Consider the following 7,593-nt stretch of genomic DNA (forward strand, 5'->3'; position numbering starts at 1 on the left):
AACACATTTCTTTGCAGTTTTGTGTTTCATCTTAAAATCTCATGTAAATTGTGCATTCCCATGACACATCCATCCTTTCCCGTTATGATGTACCAGGTTTATCCTGTGGCTTTGCAGACCTCTGGCTCAACACCATGGGCCTCCCTTCTATAAGAGGCCATCGTGATTGTTCTGTCTGGGACTGGGTTATTGATTTAGACATGAGTCACTTGAAAGACAGCTTAAGCTATCTATTTCACTAGGATCAAAGAAAACGGCTTGTAAATCTTCCTTGCTTTAATTTTTTTTTTTTCCTGCATAGGTAGCAGTTGGCAGATTTTAACATATGTCATGGTAACCACTTTGTGGGAAAAGGCTCTTTAATTAAAGATTCTTTTGTTTACAGTAAGTTCCATAGAGATAAATCGATACTAAAGTGTAATCGGCAACTTCTCCATAGAGTGAAACCTACTCAGGGGGCCTCTGAGGAGGGAAGGGAAGTCAGAAAGAGGGCCTGGTTATTTGACTGTTACAGGTTGACAGCAGGAAACTACCCTTGGCTGACTATCTTCATGGAAAATGGGGTTTTGCTTTTAGAGCATTCCCTTCCACACAATACCACCTCTAGCTCCCAAGGTTGGATTGACCTCCAGGTATACTCTGAATCGCTCTCCTCCTTCCCAAGGGCCTGGCTTCCTCTCTAATCTTCAGCTTATGGTCTCTAACACATTCTTTTCAGCTCCTCTGGATGAAGGGGTTACCAGATTCCGTCTTCCCATCCCATCTGTCACTTCCTGGTTTTCTCCAGAGACATTGCCTCTTTGATGGAGTGCCCATGTCAGGTTTTCCTGGAAGTCCCAACTCTTTGCTCACTTGGACTGACTGAGGTGTCTTTCTCCTCTCCAGCCCTTGACAGCTGGCTCACCTCTCCATAGCAAGGTTGTGTTTGCCAGGGCTAACCTTATCTGGGGGGCAGGGAGGCTCCTCTCCCCCACAGCCCTCCAGCTGGAGAGCACTCCCCAATCTGCAAGACCCTTCCTGCCTCAGAACCTGCTCTGATCCCAGCACTGCTCTTCCCATGACCGAAGAGCACAGGACCACCACGGCTGGTACTGGTTTCAGATTTGGAATGGCTTTGGTGATGGTAATGGTTCGTTCCTCATGTTCTAATTGCCTTTCCCTCCATTTTCTTTCCTGGTCAGCCTAAGTCACAGCAGATAAAGTATGTTAGTCACTTGTTAAATATTTCTTGATTTTGATATGCCTCTGTGGGAGCATGGCAGTCCCAGAAACACTCAAACATGAGCCAAGAGGAAAAAATTGTGTGGCGAGCACCCAACTTTAATATCCTGTCATCTACTTCCTGTTTACTCCTGAAGACTTGATGAACTTGTCTGTGCTGCTGCCCAGGGCACAGCCCCCTGCTGGTTGGGTACTCTGATACAGAGAAGCAGCATTATTCCTCTCAGACTTTGGAGACCAATTTAGAACCCTCACCTGCCAGAGTTCTGTCCTGCCTGAGGGAGTTGGGAACTGGCAAGGAGGAGGCAAACACAAGCAGTGTCTGAACACAAAAGTTTACGGCACAGGAAGTGTTGCTGATGAGAACTGCCATCTGTTGGAATTTCCTAAGCATAGTAAACTGTCCTGAAGGGGACACCTTCAGGGGCCACGTGGGAGACCACTGAAACCATAGCTGGATCTCTTGCCTAAAGTCAGGGTTGGGATAGGAAATGGTTGAGGAGAGGATCCAGAAGCAAGAAGAAAAACACTGGTGTCCAGTGAGAGGAGCTCAGGTTATGGGGAGAAGGGAAGGAAAAACAAACTCTCTAGGTCAACTCAAAGTCCGAGTCTTGGGTGGATTGAGGTCTGGCACGGCACTGTATTCTGGCCAAACCCTTGGATTTCCTGCAAGAAGGGGGAAGCCTCACCACCGGCCCAAGCTTCAAGCTCAAACAACAGCAGGGAGTTTGCAGAGCACCCATGATGACAACAGTAGGGATATCAGGGTGGTCTCACTGAGGAGAGAGAAGCAACAGAGCAGGTCCTGGCTAGTAGGGCTTTCTGTAGACTCCTTTCCCCCACCAGCTCTGAGTTTCTGCTAATGACAGTTGAAAATAGTTACCAAAGATATGATGGGGAGGAGGCTGTGCTATTTATACTAAAACTGCCCACAGTCAGCTTTTCTAGAAAGTACTTCAAAGCTTTCCATCCAACAATGAAAAATTGTGAAAGGTCATTTCTTTCCAAAAATAAGTGTAATTTCACGAGGAAAGTATCCAAACTAACGAAGCTTTGTATCTGAGTCCCATGCCTTTGCGGGATGGACCAGCTAAATGAATCGCATAAGGAGAGCCATTTAGAACAGGCCCCGTTGATAAATGCTCTTCATGAAAAGGGGCCTGGAGTGACATTGTACAAAGATTGTCTTGGAAAGCCAGGCCTTCACTGACGCTGGTCTGAATGACTCACCATTCTCTATATGTGAATGGGATTTGTTGTCTTGGTTACAGCTAACAGTAATTCATTTCAACTTAATGACATATATATACATCAATGGTGACATCAGACTTGACCCCTTTATGTCTGAAAGGCACAGATGCCTCCTGTTGGAGGTCCCATTAAGGCATTATGAAGCACTAGCCTGCTTTGGGCTTTCATATAAGCATTTAATTCATAGTTTTTGACATCTGCTATGTGGCAGATACTATGCTTGCACTAAAGACACTGAAATGAAAAGCTCAGTTCCTGCCCTTAGGGAGTTTAAAATCTGGTAGGAAAGTGAGATCATACAACCTACAATACAGGTAAGGGAATCCTGAATTGGAAGTCACTGCAAAGGCCAACCTTGAAAAGCTACACTGTTTAAAGAAGCAGGCCTGACTTGAGTTATAGTAACTGGAGTATCTTGGTGTCCTATGGCCATTATAACAAATTACCACATTAGTGGCTTAAAACAATACAAATTTATTATCTTACAGCTTTGTACATTAGAATTCCATAATGGGTCTCAACGGGCAAAATAAAAGTGTTGGCAGCGCTGTATTCCTTTTCTGGGGGCTCAGAAGAGAATTCATGTCCTTATCTTTCCAACTTCTGACCACATTCCTTGGCTTGTGGCCCCTTTCTGCCATCTTCAAAGTCAGCAACATTGCATGTCTCTTCCATAGTCACATCTCTCTCTGACCATAGCGAGGCAAGGTTGTGTCTTTTGAAGAACCTATGGGATTAGATTAAACCCACATGGATAATCCAGGCTAATCCCACCATCTCAAGGCCATGAACTTAATCACCTCTGCGACATAAAGTAATATATTCATAGGTTCTAAGGATTAGGACTTGCACATCTTTGGGGGACCATTTGTCTACCTATTACCCTGAGGGAAGAGTTGTCACCATATAACTCCCAAAATAAATGTATTTATTTTGTTTTGAATTGCTTTTTGATTGTTTGTTTTTTCCAAGCATTATCCCTTGGAGATGCTGTTTGTTATCAAAAGACCATTTCTGTGGTTTAGATTCAGGGATAGGCTGGCTGAAGTCAAGGGAAGGGTTGTTTCAAAGTCTCCTGGTGTAATGTGTGGTTTGGAAAAGATAACTCAGTTTTAGAATTCATATTTGAAAGACGTTTTTTTTTAATTTTTTTTTTAATTTTTATTTATTTATGATAGTCACAGAGAGAGAGAGAGAGGCAGAGACACAGGCAGAGGGAGAAGCAGGCTCCATGCACCGGGAGCCTGACGTGGGATTCGATCCCGGGTCTCCAGAATCGCGCCCTGGGCCAAAGGCAGGCGCTAAACCACTGCGCCACCCAGGGATCCCTGAAAGACGTTTTTAAAAGTCATATACCCATAATACAAAGTACAGAACCAACCACATTTTCTTGGCCAGTTAGAGATGTTCAGAGGCAAGGCACTGCCTCTGTTATCCATGATTAGGAGCAGAGCCAGGAGGGGTGGGGTGGACACTTCCCTGGGGGTCATATTAACCTCTTTCAGAAGATTGAAAAGCACTAAATCAGGCCACAATAAAAGGCTTCCCACTAGTCTCTCCACCTCCATGCTTTCCTCAGTCTAGCTCATTTTCCATTTTGTCCCCGCCCAGATGTGTAGTCCTATGAAGGAGCCCTGTGCTAAGGCATCTTATTCATAAAGCAGCTCCCAGGTGGCTCCTGACAATGCCTGGGATGAGGCAGGTCCTCAGGAAATGTTTGCTGAATGAATTGAATAAATTGAATGACTGCTGTCCAGGTCATTCCTGCTCACAAAGCCTGCCATGTCTCCCCATTATCCACCGAATAAAATCTGGTTGTTCTATATAGTCCTTCCCTTCCCCAATTCCCACCCTTTAGTCTCTATCTCTCCATGTCCAAATCCTCTCATTAAAAAGTTTAGTTTGTATTCATTTGGTAGGGTGGCCATAACAAAGTACCACAGACCGGGTAGCTTCAACAATAGCAATTTATTTTCTCAACAGTTCTGGAGGCTGGAAATTGGACATGGAGGTGTCAGCAGGAGCGGTTTCTCCTGGGTCCTCTCCTGGCTTACAGATGGCTGTCTTCCGCCTGAGTTCTCACATGGTCATCTCTCTGTGTTTGTGTCCGGATTTGCTCTTACAAGTTCACCAGCCATATCATATCAGGGCCCACCGGAGGGGCCTCATGGTAGCTTGATTACCTCTTTCAGGGCCGTATCTCCAAACATTGCCACATCGTGAGGTACTGGAGGTTGAGACTGAAACATATGAATTTGGGGGGACAAAATTCAGTCCATATCAAAGGCCAGTTTCATCATTTTCTTCATAAATCTCCTTTTTCTCTTCCTCCTTTCATCTTCTCTCCACCAACTTTCCCCACCTTGTACAACACACCCACACACAGATGTTTTAAAGTAATTTCTCTTCTGAACAGCCATAGTAATAAATATCTTTCTTAGGTACTTACCACTTTTTACCTTGAGTTATATCACCTTGTATCATATTTTATCTTGTATTATACTACTTTGTCTTATTATAGTATTCTGGGTTACTTCCTCACCTGGAATGGAAGCTTCTCCTGGACAGACTCTATTCCGAATTAATCTGTGTTTCCCTCCCATGGCTTTATACAGCGCCTTGAACATAGTAGATGCCCAATAAATATCTGATGAATGAATGAAGACAGTGGAAGATAACCATGAGGTAATCACTTGAGTATGAGATGAGTTAAATATATTATAGAAGAATTTATTTCTTGCCTGAAAAATAGTTCTTAGAGGGCAAGGAACCAGAATTACGTATAAGTTTGTGATTAATAAATGCTTCTGACAAGACTAACGAAGCACACCAGAAAAGCTGACTGTTCCCAATGGCAGGGTAACTCAGCATAGCTTAGAGACAAGACATGTAAGTACAGTTGTTGAGAGCACCAGTTCTGGAGCTAGCTTGCCTGGCTTTGACCTTGACTCTGTGACCCTGAAAAGCTTGTAGAAACTCTCTGTGCCTCCGTGTCTTCACCTATTAATTGAAGATTATATATAGATATACATATTTGTTTAATAGATATTAATGAATATATTTATTATATACAATATGCAATATATAATTATTATTATTATATACCTACATCTCCACCTCATAGGCTCCTGTGGCACTTGGAATAGCGTCTGGCATGTAGTAAACACTTGTAAATGTTAGCTATTATCATCAGTGATAATAAAGTGCCACCCCCACTGTCACTCACATCCACTCCTTAAATGAAGATCATTATATTTTGGTATATAAATACAAAAAGTTCTTGAAAAACATGGCACTTCTACCCAAGGACTTACAATTAGCAGTGGGTATAATCCTCCTCTATGTGTTTCTGGACATTATGCGGGGAAAGCAGGTAGAACTTGCTCGCGTCGTGGTTGGGCCTTTGTGAAATGTGACAGCCAAGTTCTTAATTATTCTTAGAAATGTCAGAACTCACTGGAAGCAATTGGGCTTGACAGTTCAAGGGCTAATTAACTCCAAATCCTGCTTCTCGGGTTGCCTCATTTGCAATTCTTGGTCACTTATTTTCTTATGTCTTTTTAAAAATTCCTTTTGCAGTTTTGTAGGAGGTGAGGGTGCCATGTGCAACAGATTTGTGGGTGAGAGTCTCTGACACCAGGGGTCTACGGAGGTGCAGGTGAGTTGCAGGTATGCAGAGGTGTCCCTGCTCAAGTCTGACCCTAATGAAGAGGGGAGCCATGCACGGGACACCTACAGAAAATCACCCCGGCCCAGCGCTGAGTTCTTCTGGTTCAGACCAGGCTTCCTTCTGCCCTCTCCTCTGACTCTCAAATGAGAGCATTTTCTCAGGGCCCACTTCTTAATCCAAAGGCCTCATTAAAAACAAAGCAAAAATATGCTAAGTGAAGTAAGCCAGACACAAATGTACAAATATTATATGATTTCACTTACATGAAATATCTAGAAGAAACAAATGCGCAGAGACAGAATATAGGTTAGAGGTTCCCAGGGACTGGGCAGGGGGTGAGGGAGGAAGGCATGGAGAGTTAGTGCTTAATGGGCAGGGGGTTCTGCTCAGGGTCATGTGACCAGAAGGGCTTTGAAAACAGATACCGGTGCTGGCAGCACATCACTGTGAATGAAATTAATGTCACTGAACTGTACACTGGAAAGTGGTTAAAAAGACAAATACTATGCTCTACGTATTTTAGCACAATAAGAAAATGTTGAAAGGCAAAAGAAACAGCTGTGTCCCCACTCCTAGCCCCACGTATAGAACTGCTTGGACTCCCACCGATGCACCAGTGGCACCAAATGACAAGCAGCCCACAGGACCCAAGATGCTTGCTGCCCAGACCACACACCTTCGCACAAGCTGTTCCCTCTACCTGGAACATCTACACCTTCTGTCTTTCTCGCAAACTGGCATCATCTTTCCAAATCACAGGTCAGCTGCTCCTTTCTCCAGCCAGGCTTCTCTGACCCCTTCCCCCTTCCCTTCCAGGAAGTGCTGGTTACTTCCTCTTTTGTGTCGTTTTGTGCATTGTGCTATTGCAGCACACTGCTGCATTCTATTGTGGTTTATTTTCTTCTTCTAAATATCGAGTTATAATACATACAGGAAAATTCACCCTTTTTTAGTGGATATTTCTGCAAGTCTTAATCAATGCAGTTAGTAGCATAACCAATACTAGCATAGTTATATTACTCCCCACTCCCCATACCATGCTTCTCCCCCAGCCCCTAACAACCACTATCATGTTCTGGGTCTCCCTAGTTTGGTCTTTTCCAGAATGTCATATAAATGAAACCATAGAGTAGGTATTATGGCCTGTTGTGATTATTTTTTATTTATATATCTGTCCCTTGAGCTCCTACGATTCATCTTTCCCAAGAGCAGTGTGGGGTCCTTGGTAGGGCCCTGTGCTGGTTGGTGAAATGAATGAGAACATGATGTTCTAAACTGTTTCTAGTAGAAACAATCCCAGTGTGGTCTCTTTTGTTTGGAGAATAAGTGGGAGGCTCCAGGCAGGGATAGAAGCAGCCAGCAGCAAGATAGTCCTAAGCAGAAACCTAGAGGAGAGGTAAATTTGGCCCAGCCCTTCCTTCCAGGTGACTGACAGGGAGCAGAATGCATGT

General features: G+C 43.9%; 1 long non-coding RNA gene across 1 annotated transcript; it reads right to left on the bottom strand.

Annotated features, from left to right (window-relative positions):
• Positions 1-4,421: 4,421 nt before the first annotated feature.
• On the bottom strand, positions 4,422-6,956 carry LOC140616415 (uncharacterized). Its single transcript, XR_012016908.1, has 2 exons — positions 6,819-6,956; positions 4,422-4,712 (listed from the first exon to the last, which is right to left on the bottom strand). It is a non-coding gene; the product is annotated as an uncharacterized lncRNA (long non-coding RNA).
• Positions 6,957-7,593: the final 637 nt, after the last annotated feature.

The sequence above is a fragment of the Canis lupus genome, chromosome 24, assembly GCF_048164855.1.
Source record: "Canis lupus baileyi chromosome 24, mCanLup2.hap1, whole genome shotgun sequence".
NCBI lineage: Eukaryota > Metazoa > Chordata > Mammalia > Carnivora > Canidae > Canis > Canis lupus.